The sequence below is a fragment of the Elgaria multicarinata genome, chromosome 6 (assembly GCF_023053635.1).
Source record: "Elgaria multicarinata webbii isolate HBS135686 ecotype San Diego chromosome 6, rElgMul1.1.pri, whole genome shotgun sequence".
Lineage (NCBI taxonomy): Eukaryota > Metazoa > Chordata > Lepidosauria > Squamata > Anguidae > Elgaria > Elgaria multicarinata.
In genome coordinates this window covers 12,737,399-12,757,690 of record NC_086176.1, presented here as the reverse complement: position 1 = coordinate 12,757,690, position 20,292 = coordinate 12,737,399, and positions in this window count along the sequence as shown.

Below are 20,292 nucleotides of genomic sequence, written 5' to 3'. Positions count from 1 at the left end.
CATGGACCAACAGTCTGATTCAGAATAAGACGGTTTCCTATTATCAGACCTAGAGGCTATATAGAAAATGAATTTTGAGGGGTGATTTGAAGATGGGGGTGGGGGAGAGATGGCACCACACAGGTAGTGGGAAAAGGAATTTTATTGCCTTTTAGTACATTTTAGCACTTGGAAGCTGTGAAGTTTATGATGGATGCAGAATGGAAAGGGAAGCCCTGATGGGACTTGCAACGGATGTTAGAACAAAAAGACTAGTGAACTATTTGGCAGCAGTTTTTTGGAAAGAAGTGAAAGGACAATAAGGTGAACAAGGGAAGGCAAGAGAGAATCAAGGGCCTGGTTCTCACTGAGGTGATAAATCTGTGTCCAGGCTGTATTACTTCAGACTAAAGATGGGGCTCACATGATTGCATCCTCCTCCATATGAAAACATTCCCCACCCCACCCCACAGAAAACTAACATGTTGGGGGAAAGCTGAACTTAGAACCCTGCTCTGACAACCTTTCTAACTGGAAGGAATTTTTATCATGGAGGAGAATTCAACCATGTGAGCCCCACCTGTAGATTGAAGTAGTGCAGCTCACACACAGGTTTACCGTCCCGAAGAGAACTAGGCTAAGGTAGAACCATAGTGCTGCGTTCAGACAACACTTTAGTCAATGGTGGGTTAATAGCCAACTCACAGTTGGTTATTTTGCAGGTACTCCCCACACAACGGCTGAGTTCGGACGACACGCTAATCAACATTTTTTCCCCATTCTGTTCCTATTATCCCCCCAGTTGATTAGTGTGTCATCTGAACTCAGCCAATATGTTCCTACACAACTGTGGAGTGGTTGGGGTTGACATTGGCTAAGCTTGGACGACACACTAAGCAATGGTTGATTTCAACGGCTGAGTTCGGACGACACACTAATCAACGGTTGTTTTCCATTCTGTTCCTATTATCCCCCTAATTGATTAGCGTGTCATCCGAACTCAGCCACTGATTGGACTAATAGTTAACCTGATGTTTGACTGACACAGACCCTGCCCCTCTCCCCTCCCTCAGTCCTCCTGGTTTATCCCAGCAGCCTCTGCAAGTTGTGCCGGCTGTAGCAGAGCGGCCAGCACAGTTTTGGCCACTCTTGCCCGGGGACTCTGTATCCAGCCAAAATAGTCCACTCAACCTTGCAAAATAATCCACTGAGCCCGACAGACAACATGCTATCCAACGTTTGTGCAGATAGTCAACTCTGCAGAGCATTGGTTATCTCAGTTTGTTATTTTGGGGAAATAGTCAACCATGAGATGGTTTTTGCCCGACAGACCACACAATGGCTGAGTTCAGACAACACGCTAATCAACGTGGTGGTAATAGGAACAGAATGGGAAACAACCGCTGATTAGAGTGTCATCCGAACTCCGCCAATAACCAACTGTTGACCACTCAACTGACGGTTGACTACTGTTGTAGCCAAGACGACGAAAACAATCCCTAGCACCACCCTTTTAAACAAGCATGCCCTTGAGCTACCTAAATATTTGAGCTTAATATTTTAGTTTTGTTAATACAAATAAAGCGAAATCTCAGAATAAGAGCGTCTGAATGTCTCATACAAATTCTTCTCCAAATAAACCCATCTTTTGTGCTTACTAGACTCCTGTCTTCCAAACCAATATATAAAGGATCACTAGGAAAATAAATAAATAAAATTAAATTCTCCTGTCTACTTTCTCTAGAGACAATGCTTCACTTCATTTCATTCTCCGTTACTTAGACACCAAGAAAATATTACTCCTTATCAGTTTTCTCTACACGTAATCATGTACTTTTAGTTTCAGTGATAGGGCAAACTCCAGCTTATGAAGCTTTTATTTCTTGGCAGTCACTTTCTTGATTATTGGAGGGAGATGTTACACCCACCACGGTCAAAATATAGCAGGGGAACAGCAGAGTGATACTCTAAAGTCAGAGCTGACCTGGGTTAAACAGTAAAGACCTGTGATCTGGAGTCCACCAGTCATAAAACATGAAAGCAACAATTTTTGGAAATACGTCTGAGAGAGCTAGTGAACAGATTATATGCTAAATATTTCAATTGAATATTTATTTATTTATTTATTTATAACATTTATATACCACCCCATAGCCAAAGCTCTCTGGGCGGTTTACAAAAGTTAAAAACAGTGAACATTAAAAACAAACCCAAAACCAATTTGGATGGCTTTAAAAGAGGGCTGGATAAATTCCTGGAGGCAAAGGCTATCAATGGCTACTAGCCCTGATGGTTGTGTGCTATCTCCAGTATTTGAGGCAGTAGGCCTGTGTGCACCAGTTGCTGGGGAACATGGGCGGGAGGGTGCTGTTGCATCATGTCCTGCTTGTTCATTCCTGGCCGATGGCTGGTTGGCCACTGTGTGAACAGAGTTCTGGACTAGATGGACCCTTGGTCTGATTCAGCATCAGGGCACTTCTGATGTTCTTAAATATACAAAAAAATTAAACTATCAAAAGCATCAAAACAACAATATCCATTTAAAATAACTATTCTGGGGTCAGTTAAAAAACTCAGTATATGGGGGGCCAACACTGAAAAGTCCCTCTTCCTTGTTGTTCTATATGTTCTGCACTTCTATCTGTGAGCAGACATGTTGTCTTAAAGGCAATTGGTCCAATCCAAACAGAGAACTAGGGGTGCTAAACTAGTTTCGACGCATGGATTCTCTTTCGACGCATGGATTCTCTTTTGATGCATGGATTCTCTTGCTAGATGAAGGGTGCTTCCAGACAGATGTCTCCTAGCACTATCAGTCAAAAGACATTGTGCAGCTATTCCTTCACTCCTAAACTTTTATTTTGGGAGCGAGAGGTGATGGGTAACAAAAAAGATGGAAGCGATGAGAAAGCACAGGAGGGTTACAAATGGAAGGCACTGTTATCTGGAAATAACCACCACAACCCCTGTGAAATTCCTTGAACGAGGCAGGGCAATTGCACAATAAAAGCCTTGTCTGGAAGCACCCAGACACCCTAATCGTCGCTTCATCGCAGGCACAAAATGGTGGTGAAAGTGCATCTGCATTATGATGTGCACAAGTAGGGCACTGCAACAAAACGTTACAGTTTATGTGAGCTCCTAAGAGTAGCGCTGTCCCCTGCTCAGGGATCTAGCATACTTGGACCATGAACCTTGTAGTACTCTTCAGAGCTCACAGAGGGGCAGTAGTTTTAAGAGGGGAGGTGTTTTTTTTAAAAAAAAGGGTGCTTTCCCCTCCCTCCTCATCATCCTGACATTTTTCTTTGCTGGGCTATAAAGTGCCAAATAACTCAGGTTGGCTTGCAAGTGTATATCCTTAATTTAGCTTCACATACTCTATGGAAAACAAACCAGGCTTGTCACAGTTTTTCTTCATGAAGCCTGAAGTGGCTTAAGGAAGAATAACTCTTAAGTGACCACCTTCCACCACCTTCCTTCCACACAGGTGTCCTTCAAATACAGTTACAGCAATATAAAAGCTGTTTTTCCATGGCCTGATCCCACGTGGCTGGGGGATGCATGTGAGCGAGGCAACCATGCGCGCCTTTTTCTACTTCTCTGTGCTTGACATGTGTGTGTGTGTGTCAGGCACAAGCAATTCAGTATCAATTACGAAATGCTTTCGCCCAGCTAAATACATTTTGTGGATTTTGTCCAGAAAGGTTGTCCAGAAACTTGGGTGGTGCCTCCCTAGTCATCTTCATAATGATATCAGCAGTTGCAGAAAGAGTTTGTACTTTATCTGTTTTATTTATTTTATTATTACATTTCTATGCCACCTTTTTTTCCTCTTGCAAAGAACCCAAGGCAGGTAACATACTACTACTACCCTCCATATTATTTTCACAACAACCCTGTGAGGTAGGTTAGGGTGAGAATCAGTGACTGGCCCAAGGTCAAACAGTGAGTTTCATGGCCAGGTGGGGACTAGAACCCAGATTTCCTGAGTCCTAGTCCAACACTCTAACCACTACACCACACTGGTTCTCCCCAGCCCTAACCCCTACCTTCAGAATACTTAGTATAACCAACTGGGTCAATCCCCTCTACTCCCACCCCCCACCCAGTTTATATTTCCCCCCACCATTGGAGACCTTCAAGATTCCATAAGTCCTGGAAACTCACAGATCCTTGTATTTGGGTTCTTTTCATTTTATATTTTTTGAATGTTTTTATTGATTTTTCCATTTCAGCATACAGCACAGTACACAATTCAATCACTTTGATATTTCCCCCATATAGTAAGAATGCTTTTGTTTTCTTAGCTTTATAACTTACAATTCAGCAATTTTAATCTTTATAAACTCTTTAACTATAACAACAACCGATCTGACATTGTATATTTCCAGAGAAAGTATTTAATGAGAACAATTGAAAATTCCACACATATCACCATTCTGCTCCTTCTATTGGGTTAAATGTTATTGGAGACGTAAGCTGTTAAAGGCAGTTGGAACCTGTGTTGATGCTGTTCTTTTGCTTGTATGTGTAATAAAACAGCACCATCATCCTGTTGCAAACATTTTCTTTTGCACTATGAACATACAGAGTTCTATGTGCTTAGGAAAGGAAAGGAACCGCTCATGCAAGCATTGAGTCATTACTGACTCTTGGAGGGACATCAGCTTTCACTGACGTTTTCTTGGCAGGCCTTATAGCGGGGTGGTTTGCCGTTGCCTTCCCTGGCCATTATTACCTTTCCCCCAGCTAACTGGGTACTCATTTTACCAACCTCGGGAGGATGGAAGGCTGAGTCGACCCGAGCCAGCTGCCTGAAACCAGCTTCCGCTGGGATCGAACTCAGGCCGTGGGGAGAGTTTCAGCTGCAGAAACTGCTGCTTTACCGCTCTGCACTTAGCAAGTCCCCAAATATGGAGAAACCACTTCTTAACTTGTGGGTGGACCTGTTTCTCTTCCAAATTGATATATATTCAACGACCTGATTTCACTTTTAGAAAGACTGATGATCGTGGTGGAGAAGCAGTGACTAGAGATGGATAATGATCAGTTCGGTGGAAGAGAGTTATGGAAATCGTCTTTACCAAGGAGGGAGCACAACTGTGAGATTATCAACGTTCTTTAGACTCAATCCAATCATGAGCCAAATAGCTTAAATAATAAAAAAGGGATGATTGTTACAAGACCATGATCAAAACTAGGGCAGGGATGGGGAAAGAGTGGCCTTCCAAATGTTCTTAGATTGCAGATGCTGTTGGATTGAATCCCTCATTGCAGACTAGGGCTGACTGCAGTTGCAGAGCACCAACATCTGGAGAGCCACATGTCCCCCACAGGGTGGGATAGACATCTATGCACTGTTTAGAAACTCCTGTCCCTTGTTGATTTTAGCTGTTTCATTTCTTGACACTGTTTTTATTGTGGATTCTAATCTTTCTAATATATTTAAACCACAACAGCTGCATTCTCTTCCCAGTAATAAAGGAAGCTATCATCAAGACTTTTAATCTGTTCGCTGCCATTTATCCTGTACAAGCTGGCTGGCTGACTTGATCCTAATCCATTAGAGGGTATCAGCATGAAGCAGCCCATCCCTGTGCAGGACACGATGTGATCCTCAGCCTCCTTCCAGCTCTGTGAACCTGTTTATTTAAAGCATTTTAACCCAGCTCTTCAGCCAAACAGGCTCCTAGAGTAGCTTACATGCAATCAATAAAAATGAGACAGTCCTTGCCCTCAGACTTACAACAACAACACAGGACACAAAAGGAAGAAAGAAGGGCAGAGGAAAACAAGCAAACTCATGTTCAAACTAATCATTATGCTAAAAACATATCCAGCAGAGACATCATTTTTCTTATTCAAAAGTAAGCATGGGGTATGCAACCCGGATTGGTACCCTAGGGGTAAAGGTATTTATTTATTTATTACACTTCTATAGGGCTCAAAAGCCAAAGCTTTTTTTAACCCTTTACTCCCTGCGGAGTTCCCAATCCAGGTTGTGGAGGTTCACGCCTGCTATTTGCATTGCCCCAAAAATAAAATAAAAATGCATTAAAACGAATGGTGGGGGTATAAGATCCTAAGGTAACCAGAGCATCCAACGTTTTGATGTCATTCCAACTCTCAGAACACAGGAGAGAAAAGTGCAAGGGTGGAGGGGCTTGAACCAGAGTGGATAAAAAACAAATGATTTTTTTTAAAAAAAATTAAAATTGGATTTTTTAAATTTAAATTGTTTTTTTTTAAAATAAAATGCTTTTTGAGGAAAAATCTATCTAAAGACAGTTTTCTATTTAAGATACATTATAGTCCAAAGGTTATTCATCATGAAATAAGGATTCGTTTTTAACTATGTAGCATGAGGCTGTATATTCATGCAAGTTTAAATTTTGGGGTAAATGAATTCCATTAAACCATTCACAATGTCATGCTCTTTCAGAGGTTCCTGTAAGATTATCGGGCAATTTTTTTCTATTTAGAAGATATTATCACAGCTGCTTGGTTTTATAATTCTCAAAACCGTGAATTTGTGTCTGCAGAGATCTCAATCCCATTGTGCCTTTGCAAATCTGTGTACACTAGGATGACCATATGAAAAGGAAGACAGGGCTCCTGTATCTTTAACAGTTGTATTGAAAAGGAAATTTCAGCAGGTGTCATTTGTATACACACAACACCTGGTGAAATCCCGTCTTCATCACAACAGTTGCAGGAGCCCTGTCCTCCTTTGTATCTGGTCATGCTAGGCAGGGCCCTGCAGCTTTAACTGTTGTGATGAAGAGGGAATTTCACCAGGTGCTGCCTGCATGCCAATGACACCTGCTGAAATTCCCCTTTTAATGCAACTGTTAAAGATACAAAAGCCCTGTCCTCCTTTTCATATGGTCACCCTAGTGTACACAGAATCAACCCCTTACCTCTTAAGTGCTAAGTTTCAAAAAATTCAATGAATAGAGTGCACTTTTTGTAGGGTGGGGGAGTCACATGATTAAAGCGAGTCTTTCTGAGTAGTGATTTAAATCATGATTTAAATCAAATTGATTTAAATCAAATCCACCCTGAGCTTCAGAAGGGCAGAAGCATCTCCTCGTCATCCACCCTCCCAACTTCACCTCACCTTCTCCCGTACTCTGAATGCGGAGAAGTGGGGAGGGAGCGTCTAGGTGACAGGTCACCAGTCAGTCTTCTCTTACCTAGAACAATCCACAACAACAGCTTTGTTCCTATAGGGAAGCCACAAAGCTACAATATTTTCTATCTAATCTATCTTCCGCAGCATCCTCTAACAACAAGAACAAAAGGGGACATCAGCTTTAGTTTATCATACAGGCTATGCTCAAATCTAATTCCTGCCTTCCTTTCTTCCACTGGACATGGGAGTTATCTATCACTGCTCTGTCTGGATTAGAAGGGCCCCAATTAGATCAGTGGAAGGCAGACTTGGCTGCCGCTAAGAGGTAGAATATTTTGCTGAAGATGGGGTTTGGAACAATCACTTGAAGCTAGATAACTAATCATTAACTATTCATTTTTAAACGGTTTTTAATGCTTTATGTATGTTCTGCGTTTTAGAAATTTTGTATACTCGTTTTTATCTCAATTTTAGAATTTCTGTAAACCGCCCAGAGAGCTCTTGCTATGGGGGCGGTATATAAATGTAATAAATAAATAAATAAATAAATAAATAATAACAGGACAGGATATTTTTTAAAATGAATGGATCGATTTAGTAACTCAGACACAGAGTTCAATCCGTTTACAAGATTAGCAGAGGTTCTTACTTCTGAAAGTAAGCAGATATTTTGCCCTTGTCTACATGAGGCATTTATTGTGCACTCGTGATTCCTTACTTACAGTTGTTTATGGGTTGTTTGGACGATGACAAGATCCTCCAGTTTCACTTCTGGTTTTTAAGAGGACTTTCCCTTTTTTTAGAGCGGGGAAAATGGGGCATTCTTTCTGAAAGTGAAAGAAAATTTATTTTCTTACCAATGTATTTGCACTACTTCACTATAGCACAGCGCCACCTAGAGGTTATGTAGCAGAAATGCAAGAAAGGAAAACCCCTTTGTATAGAGTTCGGATCTCAATTTTGTGACAAAACTAAAAGTAGATACAGCAATTAACAGCTTCATGTAAAAAGCTCTTTTAAAGAAAATTATTTCCTGTTAACTGCTCTTTCTGGCCTCACACCTTGATCTGCCTGTACTCTCCCAACGAAGGAAGAGCACATCAATTCTGACCAAGAAGAGCCTGAACTTCTGCTCTTCCATGTCTATGTAATTCACAGCCACAAAGGAGGATGAGACAGGACAGCAACTCTCACCTGTGCCACCAAACCAGGCCCAAGAAGAAGCCGTTGCTGATCCAAAGGACTGGCAAAAGTTGCAACTTTGTGAGCAGTGAATTTTCAATCAGATTAGCAACCTGGCATTTCCCTCCTTTGTCTACAACAGAGCCAGCTGCCATAAAGCTAGTGGAGTCCAGCAGTGAGGGATTTGGGCTATGAAATGGGAAATCCTTTGTTTATATATCAGGGTCATTATTTCTAGGTCACCTTTAAAGGTAGAACCCTCTCAAGGCAGTGTACAAGATTTTAAAAAAACAAAAGTATACAAATAGGCGATAAATAAATATAAAATAAAACACTATAAAAACAGATTGCACCAACAAAGCCTGCTGTCCACAAATTAGGGGAAGGCCAATGAAAAGAGGTGGGTCTTTAAAGGAAGACCTGCAAAAAAAGGGGCCCGATGAATTCCTGTTGGAAAGCTGATTCCAGAGGTGAGGGGCCACCACAGAAAAGGCTCTCTCCATTGTACAATGTCCCTTGGCAGTGGACAAGTGAAAAGGGCCTCTGTTGATGACCTCAAAGTTTTGGCAGACTAATATGGGAGAAGAAGGTCCTTCAAGTACCTTGGGCCCAAACAATTTAAGGCTTTAAAGGTTAGTATCAGCACTTTAAAGTGGGGTTAAAAATGCACTAACAAGCAATGCAGCTGGTGCAGTATCAGTGTCATATGAACAGACCATCCATCCCTATTGCCTTATATTAGGAGGGTGAAGCTGATGGGAATTGGAATCTAGCCCCTGTGCTAGTGGAAAGCCACTTGCACAAGATGAGACACCTCATGTTTCCAATCCACCCCCATGCCATATCCCATTCTGTTCCAGAGGGTACCCCAACCCTCAGGATCAGCTTTTGGGGGATACAGGAATTGATTTTAAAAAATGACTTCCCCAACTTGCACAAGTGGAAGCGCTTTCTGTTAGTGGTGTGGGTGGACAGGTAGAAACTTATTGTAGCCCAAGGGCCAAATGCAATTTTGGGACGTTTTTGGGCACCACATGGTCCAGTGGTGGACAGAACCAAAGGCCAGAAATTCAACACAAACAAACAATACCAGCATATTATAGCTTAAGGCTCTTGCCTTAACCGAGCCTTAAGAGAGGCATTATGACTGATGCACAGCAAAGCAGGCGAAAAGCCATAGCTCGGAGATCAATGCAAAGAAAATGCTTTATGTCATCATTTCAATCCTTGGCTTCTCCAGGTATCCTAGCTAGGAAAGATTCCTGCTTGAAATCTGCCACTAGTCATAGTGAACAGCACTGAGCTGACCCAATATAAAGCAGCTCATATTCTATCCACGGTAGACAGACTTCACTTGCCTTCACTTGAACAGGCTGGTTTAGATAAACTGGCACAAACCAAGGGACATGCTGCAATGAAATAAATAGTATATTTTATTGAAACTGTTTTTAGCTGTCTAAATTGCTTTGAATTTGGTATATGTAAATTTGTATGCTGTATTTTTATATTGCATTTTATTATTTTATGAGTTGTAAACCGCCCAGAGAGCTTCGGCTGTTGGGCAGTATAGAAATGAAATAAATAATAATCATAATAATCATAATAATATCATCTATGTGTAGCTATAGGATCAAGGTTGACTACGATTGCAGGGGGCATGTATCCCAAACCAACAAAACATCACCCATAACAGCCCAAAGTCACCTTTCATATTTTTTACAGTAGCCCAAAATAAAACCAGCCTTGTACAGCATATATCTGATAGCAGCTAGAGGAATCAACTATCTGCACAGCCAATTATGCTAAACCAATTAGATGTCATACCAGCCGGTATTCAATAAATCAATATAGGATCATGATGTCCCTCTCATTCTCCTGTCTTAATCACAGCCACAAGTTGAAAAGGTCCCAACCAGCATTTGATTATTTTACATCTTGAAGCATGACCTTACCAGAGTATAATTTTACCTTTCACTAAATTCACATTACAGCTATTCATCAGGGCCTAGATCCTAAATTCAGTTAGTCTTTTGTGGACTACAATAGGATAAACCTAACCAGAGGTTTGGCTTGTTGACCCTCTTCGACATGCTTATTGCTAGAAGATAATCATGCACTTCTCAAAGCAGAGATTTGCATGGATCCTCACTTAACTTAAAGGCTGGACCAGGCATATCATAGGCTCGGACTGAAATCTTGAGTGGGAATTTCATGGGCTGGGACCGAAGCTTTAGAACTCCCTAGGAATCTATGTCTCAACAACAACAAGTACAGATAGAAACAGATGCGTACAACATCAACCCCTTCAACTGGCAAGCAGTAAGAAGCCTCTGGATTGGCCAGGCCCACTATAAGAATTTGGAGCCAGGCCTTCTGCCTTTGCCTGGGCAAAAGAGCAGACATTTCTGCCTGCTGCACTCCTGGCTCTGGCAACTGATTTCAGTGTCAGGGCTGGACCATGGGCAGTCTGAGATCAACCAGGAGTCACAACCAAGAGCAAGTCAAGATGTAAGGACAACCAAGAGCCAAAGAGAAAAGCCAAGCCAAAAGTCAAGACCAAAGAACAGCCAAGGATACGAGAACACACCAGAGCTCAGGAAGATCTTGGTCCTCAAGCAGGACTCAACTGGGCCAAGAAAGCACTCTTATGCACCTTCCTGTCCATGAGGTTCCAAATAGCCAGCCTGGGTGGGCAAAGTCAGTCTGAGAGTAGTACCATCTGCAAGTTCAGTAGCTCATCACAAAGAGCAGCTGGATATACATCCCAGCAGCTCCTGACACTTAGGACCCCTGAGCTGGAGAATCCATTCCAAGGGCAATTAGTTATTGAGGGTGGAGCCCCACTGGTGTCCCTGCCCATATCAAACTCCTGGCCTAGCCACAACAAAATGCCCACACACTTCCCCTGCCCCCACTGACTTATCTCCAATTCTGATCTCAATTCCTCTCCCTCTCCCTCCCTCCTTACTTCTCCCAAAGGAGAGCCATGTTGGCTGCTTGTCATGCTGTCCGAACCCAAGGAGCATGGGTTATGCAAGGGTTAAACAACCCTTCACATAACCCAACAACAGACTATGGGTTATAAGAGGTTCTTAACACTCACACAACCTACAGTCCCTCTGTTTGGATGACGTGACAATACAAGCCACAGTTTGAATTCTGAAACACAGGTGTCCCACCTCATCAATTCAATCCAATTTATTTGGCTCATTTTTTGTCCATTTCCAAAACTTATTTCCCTCCTCTTTTCTTCTTTGGATGTCATTTTTGTAAATCTGTTGTGACTGCTTGGGAAAGGCCTTTTTTCTCCTTTTAAAAAATCCATTGGTGGTTGGTTGCTTTGGCTGGGAATCATTTTTTTTCCTTTTGAAAAATCATCTTGTGGTTGCTTGCTGCTAATACTGTTTGTGGGTTCTCCCTGTATTTGTGTGCGGGTTGGGGGAGTGCTCTCCTTTGTAGGTATGACCTAGAAGTTCATGTGCCCTAGTTTTCCCTTTCTGGGGTTTTCTGGCTGCTATGGATTAAGAATGGTTTCCTTGTTGCACTGAGGACATTGCAATTATTGTTATTATCATTACTGTTATTTCATAATCATTATTCCCATGCTCCCTGCTTTGCAGGCACGATATAGAACATCACATGCCTCTGATTCCCCTTCTGTGGGATAACTTTCTGTCTGTTGTGGATTAAAATGTGAACCGCCCAGAGAGCTTCGGCTATGGGGTGGTATACAAATGCAATAAATAAATAAAATAAAATAAATAAAATGACTTGTTCTGTGTGTAATTGTGGGGACTCCCACCAACTGTGCTCTCCAGTCATGACTTTAGGGTTAACTGTCCTCGGTTTCCCCTTGGAAATGGGCTCCTGCTGTGAAGCAGAACAACGTGGGCTCAAAGCACCCAAACTTTCTTTCTTGCAGTCAGGATCTGTAAAGTGACTTGCCTTCTGGCCTCAGTGTGCCTGTATGTGAAATGGGTTGTCTCTGCCTCTAGTGACCCCCTTGGCTCCGCCCCACCAGCCACTGATCCATTTCCCCTGTCTAGATCTGGGGATGGCCTAGGCCTGCCCTTAACACTGCCACCCTTATTTCTACAGAGCGCCACAGATATCTGCTTCATGTTCCAGTGTTTCTCCCTCCTGAGCATACATTAAGTCTCCAAAGGACAACTCAGTGTTACATCTTAATTAACCACCTGATCATTTGAGCTAAGGAAAGAACTTGAAAACCCATTTAGAGGAAACCTTCTGCCTAATCAGTGAACAGAAAAGTTCCACACTACACCCCAGAGGCTGAAAGCTAGAAAAATAGAAGTCATTGCTGATATACTCAAGCAGAAGGGGCACAGTCCACACACCTCATCCTATGACCCATTGATCTTTGCACTCCACTTCCCAAAATTCAAGCCAGTGTGGTGTAATGGTTGGAGTGTTGGACTGGGACTCAAGAGATCTGGGTTCTAGTCCCCACTCAGCCATGAAGCTCACGGGGTCACACTGGGCCAGTCACTGACTCTCAGCCTAACCTATCTCACAGGGTTGTTGTGAGGATAAAATTGAGAAGAGCAGCACCATGTAACCCACACTGAGTTCGTTAAGGAGGGAATTTAAAGTAGGAGTAGGCATTGGCTATGGGCCTCCCCTATACTGAATTAATCCAGCTAGGGTTAGCCAGTATATTAGCAGCCCAAACGTTAAAAACATGCTCTGCAAGGTAAGAATTATTACATCCTTGGAAACTAAAGTTCATGAAAACTACTAGCCCACAAGAAGTGTTTGTCCACTGCCACCTATATTAGAAATATTTGGCACACTGATGGCCAAAATGAAAAGGAGTACCAGCTATCTTTCAACAAATGGCAAAGGTTTTTGCTGGTTAATCACCTGAAGGAGATTCTTACTCGCCACAGGCGCGAAGGCTATTCACAGGTCTGATCACTGATGTCTGAAAAAAACAACGAACTCCAAGGTCTGGCAGGACCACCCAGACCCAGCAGATTTCCTATTCCCTCCATCCCAATAGCCCAGATTCTTCCACCCTACCCTTTGATCTGGCTTTACCCCACCCAAGCTTGGTTTCCTGGGCCTAGAATCAAAGGTTGGCAGCCCTAAACCCCTCTGAAGAATATTGTTACATCCAAAGCACTGTCTCATTCTCCCCTTTCTTCATATCTAGAATAATTCAGGGTCCCAACCAATTCCTCCAATATGCCCAGATCATAATGGAAAATGTGCAATTCTTTTCCAGGATGAAAAGCATTTTCTTGCACAGGGCACTTCCTGGTGGATTGTGCTCCCTGTTTCTGCAAAGGCCGGGGTGGGGTTCAGCTAGAGGTCTCTTCTACAGTGAGCAGAGGCGTGTACCTGCCACGGACAGAACTCACCAGATGCATAAAAAGACGGGTGGACAAAAGACAGTTATATGATTGGATATGATGTATGTAGCTGTCAAATTTTGGCAAATACAAGGAACGGGAGTTTTTCTTGATGGTGGTCTTTCGCCCCGCCCCTCAGATGCAGAATTATAAGGTCGGGATCCGCCTCTTGCATATTATTGGGAACACACAGGAAAATTTACAAGACTTTTGCAGATTTTTTTTTTTTAAAAAAGCGACGATTTTCAGGCTTATAATCGATATGCATCAGCGAGAGTGTCGGATCTTCACTGCTGCCTGCAGGAAGCTTAGAACCTTCTTCTTTCTGCGGGATTGCTCAAGAGCAGGTGCATCATTTTAGTCCCTCCTTTGCAACCGTCTCCTACCTTTGTGATGGTCATGCAGCCGGGATTTTTGGTGCAGCGTCAAGGGCAGGGGAAGCCGCCCAGGTCTCGGTCGTTTCTCTCCGCAGCAAAGATTTCAGATCCCTTTTGCAACACACTTCCTCCTTCTCCTCCTCCTCCGCTTTTCTTCCCGTACTGGAGAATGCCTCGCTAGCCTATCCCTTTACAGGTGCTCTTGTGCGATCATGGAATCATGTTCATTCATTAATCATGGCTAGCTTTGCAAGCAAGGATTGGGAGATGCCCCCCCAAAAATAATAAATAAATAAAAATAAAACCCACACTCCGTTTAAAAATATATACTGAAAAATCAAAAGTGCATCGTAATATTAGAAACCCGCCTGCTTGCAGCAAGCACGCTCCCAAAGCAGGGCGCACGCCCGGAAAGTCACTGCAGAGTACTCACATACACACACACGCGCGAGCTGGAGAGAAAGGGAGGGAGAGAGGTGGGTGGAGCCGTCAGAAGAAAAGGACTAAAGGCCAAAGACGCCCCTCCCTGCCTTTGTGTGCCGCCCTTGGAGTCCTGCAAGCCCCATCAGGCACTCCCGCCGGAGAAGACGATTGCATTGTTGATGACGGATGGGCGGAGAGAAACGCAGGCTCTGCAGGCTCCCGGGGAAGGTCAGGGTGCTAGAGCGTACGAAGAAGGCCAGGGCTGTGTGGACTCTGCGCTAAATGAGACAAAATGCTGCTAAAAACCTGCGTTCTGCAACCTGTCTTCTTGCATGATGCAAATGAAACACAAGCGTGGTATGTCGCCTCGTGTTTTCTGGTGGTGTTTTAAAAAAATATTTTAAATGCTTTGCATGATTTATTTGGCCTTTTTTTAAAAAACAAAAAAACCCACAAAACTATTTAGCATAATGTTCCCTGGTTTTGTTACTTATGGGTAGGGCCAGAGAACTACCACGGAATCCTGCATTGAGCAGGGGGTTGGACTCGATGGCCTTATTAGGACCCTTCCAACTCTGCTATTCTATGATTCAGCCCCAAATCTTATCCTCCTGGATTGTGTTTCCTCAGGGCATTGCACAACCCTAAAGAGCTACAAACTTGTTTCCCCTCCCCAAACAAAAACACAAAAAACCCCACGTTCTTTACAAGCTGAACATGGTATCCAAAACCACACCAATTCCCTTTTCACCACATCGATTCCTTTTTCACCAGGAACGGTCCAAAGGGGCGTGATTCAGCTCAGTCTTCTGCAGAATCTGAGGCAGTATCTTTCTGTTGCTCCACGTGCTTGCAGCTCCAATATCGACATTTAAGGTAAAATGTTGGATTTCTAGGCCCTCAGAATAAGGTATATAGTTGTGAGTAGTATACTTCATCACCCTTTACACTTCACAGTGTATATGGATGACCATTTATCACACATTTTAACCTCACATTTGAAACATTGCTGCTTGGTACTGGGGTAACTGGAAAACACTGGTTGAGAGAGCTCACCCTGGGGTAGTTTGGTTATCTGGTGTGTGTGCTCTCTAAATGCTTGGAAAATAACACAAAAATTAAACACATGCAAACAAACAAAATAAAACTTCAGGCATTTATTTGACCAACGGCACGATCCTGTTTAGACAGAGAAAAAAGTCCTTCAACTCCCAGCATGCCCTAGCTAGCCAGACTGGCTGGGGAATTCTGGGAGTTGTAGGGCTTTTTTTCCTGTCTAAACATGCATAGGATTGCACCCTAAATATACAAATCTGACTATTACTTCTCTATTAAAGCAATAACTGTTTAGAGTATTTGTATTAGACTCACCTCAGAGGTCTTGCACCAAGCTTCTGAGGTGTTCATTGTCATTTTTCCAATATAATAAAAAAATATCCATGTTATCAAAATCCCACATGGCAACGTGAAGATACTCCCTATCATATTTCTGAGCTTTTTCAACATCACGTGGAAAATTGTATCTCAACTTAGGTATGCAAAAGCCTTTTTCTCACGCACAGAGTCCCTTCACATTAGCAGTTTTTAAACAAGGAAGTGGCTAATTACTCATCATTTCCCATTTCATTGCATCTGAGAAACCATGGCTAACAGCTTTGGAACAATCCAGGATGTTAAACTATAGTTGCAACTTGGTTTAATATCCTGGCTTGTTCCAAAGCTCGTAAACCATAACTTCCAAGTTAAAACAAAAGTGGGAAATTATGGTTAATTTGAGGCTTCTTGATTTAATTGCGGCTTGAGGCAAAGGGGAAGCAATGGGCTGTATGCACAGGCAAAAGGCTTGTGCACATCTCCCTAGATATGATCATCTGCACACAGCCACTGCTTTTCAGTGTGAATCAAAAAGAACTGAATGGTGAAAAATTGAGTGATGTGCAACCACATGTAAACCAGTTATTAAGTTCTCTGGTATCATTTCAAGGTCATTTTGCATTAACATATCCCCAGAGACAAGAAACTGGAATAGTTACAGATTGGTCAATGTGAAGAAGGGCCGAGGGTACAGCACTTGTCTAAAAAAAAAAAATCCACTTTCTACAGTTAGATTGTTGACTGGGGCTGGAAATCTCCATTCTACGGTTTCCCTCCTGTCACACATCAAACATCACTCCTATACTTGAAACCTACTTATTCATCTGCCTCTCCCTCTTCCCCAGACAACGGGTGGTGAGAACAAGATGCAGCAGACACCACTGCTTACTTGCTCCCTGGCTCTCTGCCTGTCAAGCAAGCAAGTGTTAGCAATGATGCGAGAGGGGTGTGTGTGACAAGAAATAGCAACTGGTGGCAATGGTGCTGAGAAGGCAGACTCACTGAGGGTCTCTTGCTCTAGAGCCCTGAAACACCTGGAGAGAGCACGGATCCACATTATTCCTAAACTGATTCATGTGCAATCCATGTATTAAAATCTTACAAACTGGAATCTGAGGCTTGACTACATTTGGACATCTCAAGGATAATCCCTTCCCAGCCACCCCCAAAAACATGCCCAATCATTAATCCCTTGGGTGGGTGGGAGAAAAGAAGGGTTGGCTATGGAAAGTTTGTTCAAAGTTATGCCCACGTCTTGGGATTCTCTCGCTCCAAGGCTATGAAAATAGAGAGTCGTGTTAGCGGCATCAAGTAAATAAGGGGGAAAGCACAGTATGTAGGTCACTTTCTTCACAACCACATCTTATATCCCTATGTACCATGCAAAATTAATTTAAATATTCCACAATCCTCAAAAACGATGAGTTTATTAATAGTTACACTGCTTTCAAAGGGACTAGCCCAGATTAACCACTTGGAAGATTTGTCACCTAGATTTCCAGACAAACTAACTGTTCTATTTTATTATGATTAAAAGTAATGTGCATAATATAGAAAATAAATATTTTAAAAAAACAAAGTATACATCAAATGTTAATATGAAACATGAAATTCTTATGCCAGAATCAAATTATGTATGTTATTTGTTGTTTATTCGTTCAGTCACTTCCGACTCTTCGTGACTTCATGGACCAGCCCATGCCAGAGCTTTCTGTCGGCCGTTGCCACCCCTAGCTCCCCCAAGGTCAAGTCTGTCACCTCCAGAATATCATCCCTCCATCTTGCCCTTGGTCGGCCCCTCTTCCTTTTGCCTTCCACTTTCCCTAGCATCAGCCTCTTCTCCAGGGTGTCCTGTCTTCTCATTATGTGGCCAAAGTACTTCAGTTTTGCCTTTAATACCATTCCCTCAAGTGAGCAGTCTGGCTTTATTTCCTGGAGTATGGACTGGTTTGATCTTCTTGCAGTCCAAGGCACTCTCAGAATTTTCCTCCAACACCACAGTTCAAAAGCGTCTATCTTCCTTCGCTCAGCTTTCCTTATGGTCCAGCTCTCGCAGCCATAGGTTACTACGGGGAATACCATTGCTTTAACTATGCGGACCTTTGTTGTCAGTGTGGTGTCTCTGCTCTTAACTATTTTATCGTGATTTGTCATTGCTCTCCTCCCAAGAAGTAAACGTCTTCTGATTTCCTGGCTGCAGTCAGCGTCTGCAGTAATCTTTGCGCCCAGAAATACAAAGTCTGTCACTGCCTCCACGTTTTCTCCCTCTATTTGCCATTTATCAATATATCCAAGTTGTAGTGTTCACAGTGTTTGAAAACTGTGTAAACAGCCAAATATTGCTATATCTACTTTGTTTGCCGTTAGTTTCATCATATTGATAACCTCCTACTCCTTATCTACTTTAGAGGGTGACTTTTAGTGTCTTGAATAGACTATCCTTGTAGCCATTATCAGGTTCAATACAGTGTCATAAGACCCTGTAGGTACAAAGTACTTTTCATAGTTTAGGAGACAATTACTTGGGTTGGAGTTTATCCCTGAATGCTTAATTTGATTTCATTAAATTACCATCCAATTACCATGTTTCAAAATATGATGCTTTAAGGCAAATGAAGAAAATCTGCTTTCAGTATATTACAAATGAAATTTACCAAGTTCCATCTTAAAGTTATGTATAATTTTTGTGGGATCAGGACAATACCTTAGACGTGCTATTTTTCTTGCAAGAATTTGGTTCAGATGAAATTAAAGGTGCAGTCCTATGCATAGTTAGCTATTCTGGCTTGGGCATGCTGGGGGTTGTAGACCCTTTTTTCTGTCTAAACATGCATAGGATTGCGCCTTAAACTAATCAGCCCTCATTCTTCACTGCTTCTTAGCTCCTGTTACCACTCCTCACACTTCCTCTCACCTCTGTGTTACCCACCCTTTAACTTTTGCACTTCTTAGGATCTCAGTCTGCCATAGAAAGTTACTCCTGTCCCTTGGACCCATGTGAGGTTTTACTTACTTACAACCTTTCCTTTCCTCACAGAATTTGGACTACACATATTCTGACAGTTTTGTGCCCTGAGCACCCGGAGTGCCAGTGAAAGTTCAGTGACCAATCAGTGTCAGAGGCTCCTCTTGTTAATAAAGGGTGGAGTGTGGGCAGGGCTGGTGCTACCATAGAGGCCACTCAGGTGACCGCCTAGAGCGTCAAGCTAAGAGGGGCGCTGGGCACAGCGCAGCACTCACACGCGTTGGCTGTGAGCTGGCCCGGCCCGAGGATTCAGCTGGGCCTGGGCGGGCGAGATTGCGCCCCACACCCGCCCAGCCAAAGCGAAGCCAGGGACACTGGGGTGGGGGTGGGGCGGCTCCACGTTCGGACTTCCAGAATGCGCCCAGAAGAGAGAGAGAGAGAGAGAATGTATGGGTGAATGGGATGCATGGGATCTTTGAGTGAATGCATGTGTTCATGCGTGTGTTTGTTTGGCGTGAGTGATGCTGAGTGTGTGTGTGTGTGCGCACGTGTGTGAGTTTGGGGGGTGATTTGGAAGTAATATTCCTATTAAATAATGCATTTTAGACCCATAGACATTCCTTTCCAATTTGTTTGCTATAATTGGCATGACGTATTTCTTGCACTTTAAAATAAATTTAGCAGTTTCACGTTTTGTGCTTCTTATTTTTTCCAGGAAACATCTGTTCTTAAAAATCAAAGTTGGCATTTTGGGTGTGTGTGTGAAAGTAGCTCACCTTGCCTAGGGTGCAAAATAGTCTGGCACTGGCCCTGAGTGTGGGGAGGGGTCCTCCACTGTACTGGTTACTCAATTGGCAGGAAAGCGAGGGATATAGGCCCTTAGACATAAAGAGATCCCCACGGTTTGCAGGAAAATCCCACTCACAAAAACAACCAACATCCACCAAGGGGTGCATTCAGCTCTGCCATTGGGGAATAGCCCTGACAGCAGAAGTCATCATGGAGACACCAACCAACCAACCAACCACACACACACACACACAAACACACACACACACACACACCCATACGCTGTTATGCACATCAAGGCAAAGAGGATCTCCAGATTCTATCTTGAGTTTTGCAAATTAATTTCATTTTTCATTAATTTCAGAATGATTCATATTAGTTTAGACATCTCCACTACAAGAACTCGCACTAAAGTTCCTAATGTGGCAATCTCTTAGGAGTCAATAAGTTCCACAGAACCTAATAGGATTTACTTCAAAGTAGACATGCATAGGATTGCACTCTCCAATGTATTTGTCACTCCAAACTTATCAGTAGCAAAGTCCAAGCTCTATCACACACCTATCAATGGCAGGGCTTATATAGGATAAACCGTCCAGATTAGAGTAGCACATGTCATACAGCCCCCATCACAACTCCGTGTGTTAAAAGTTCTGGGTTTTGAAATGATAGAATCAGACGGAATTGTCTCAC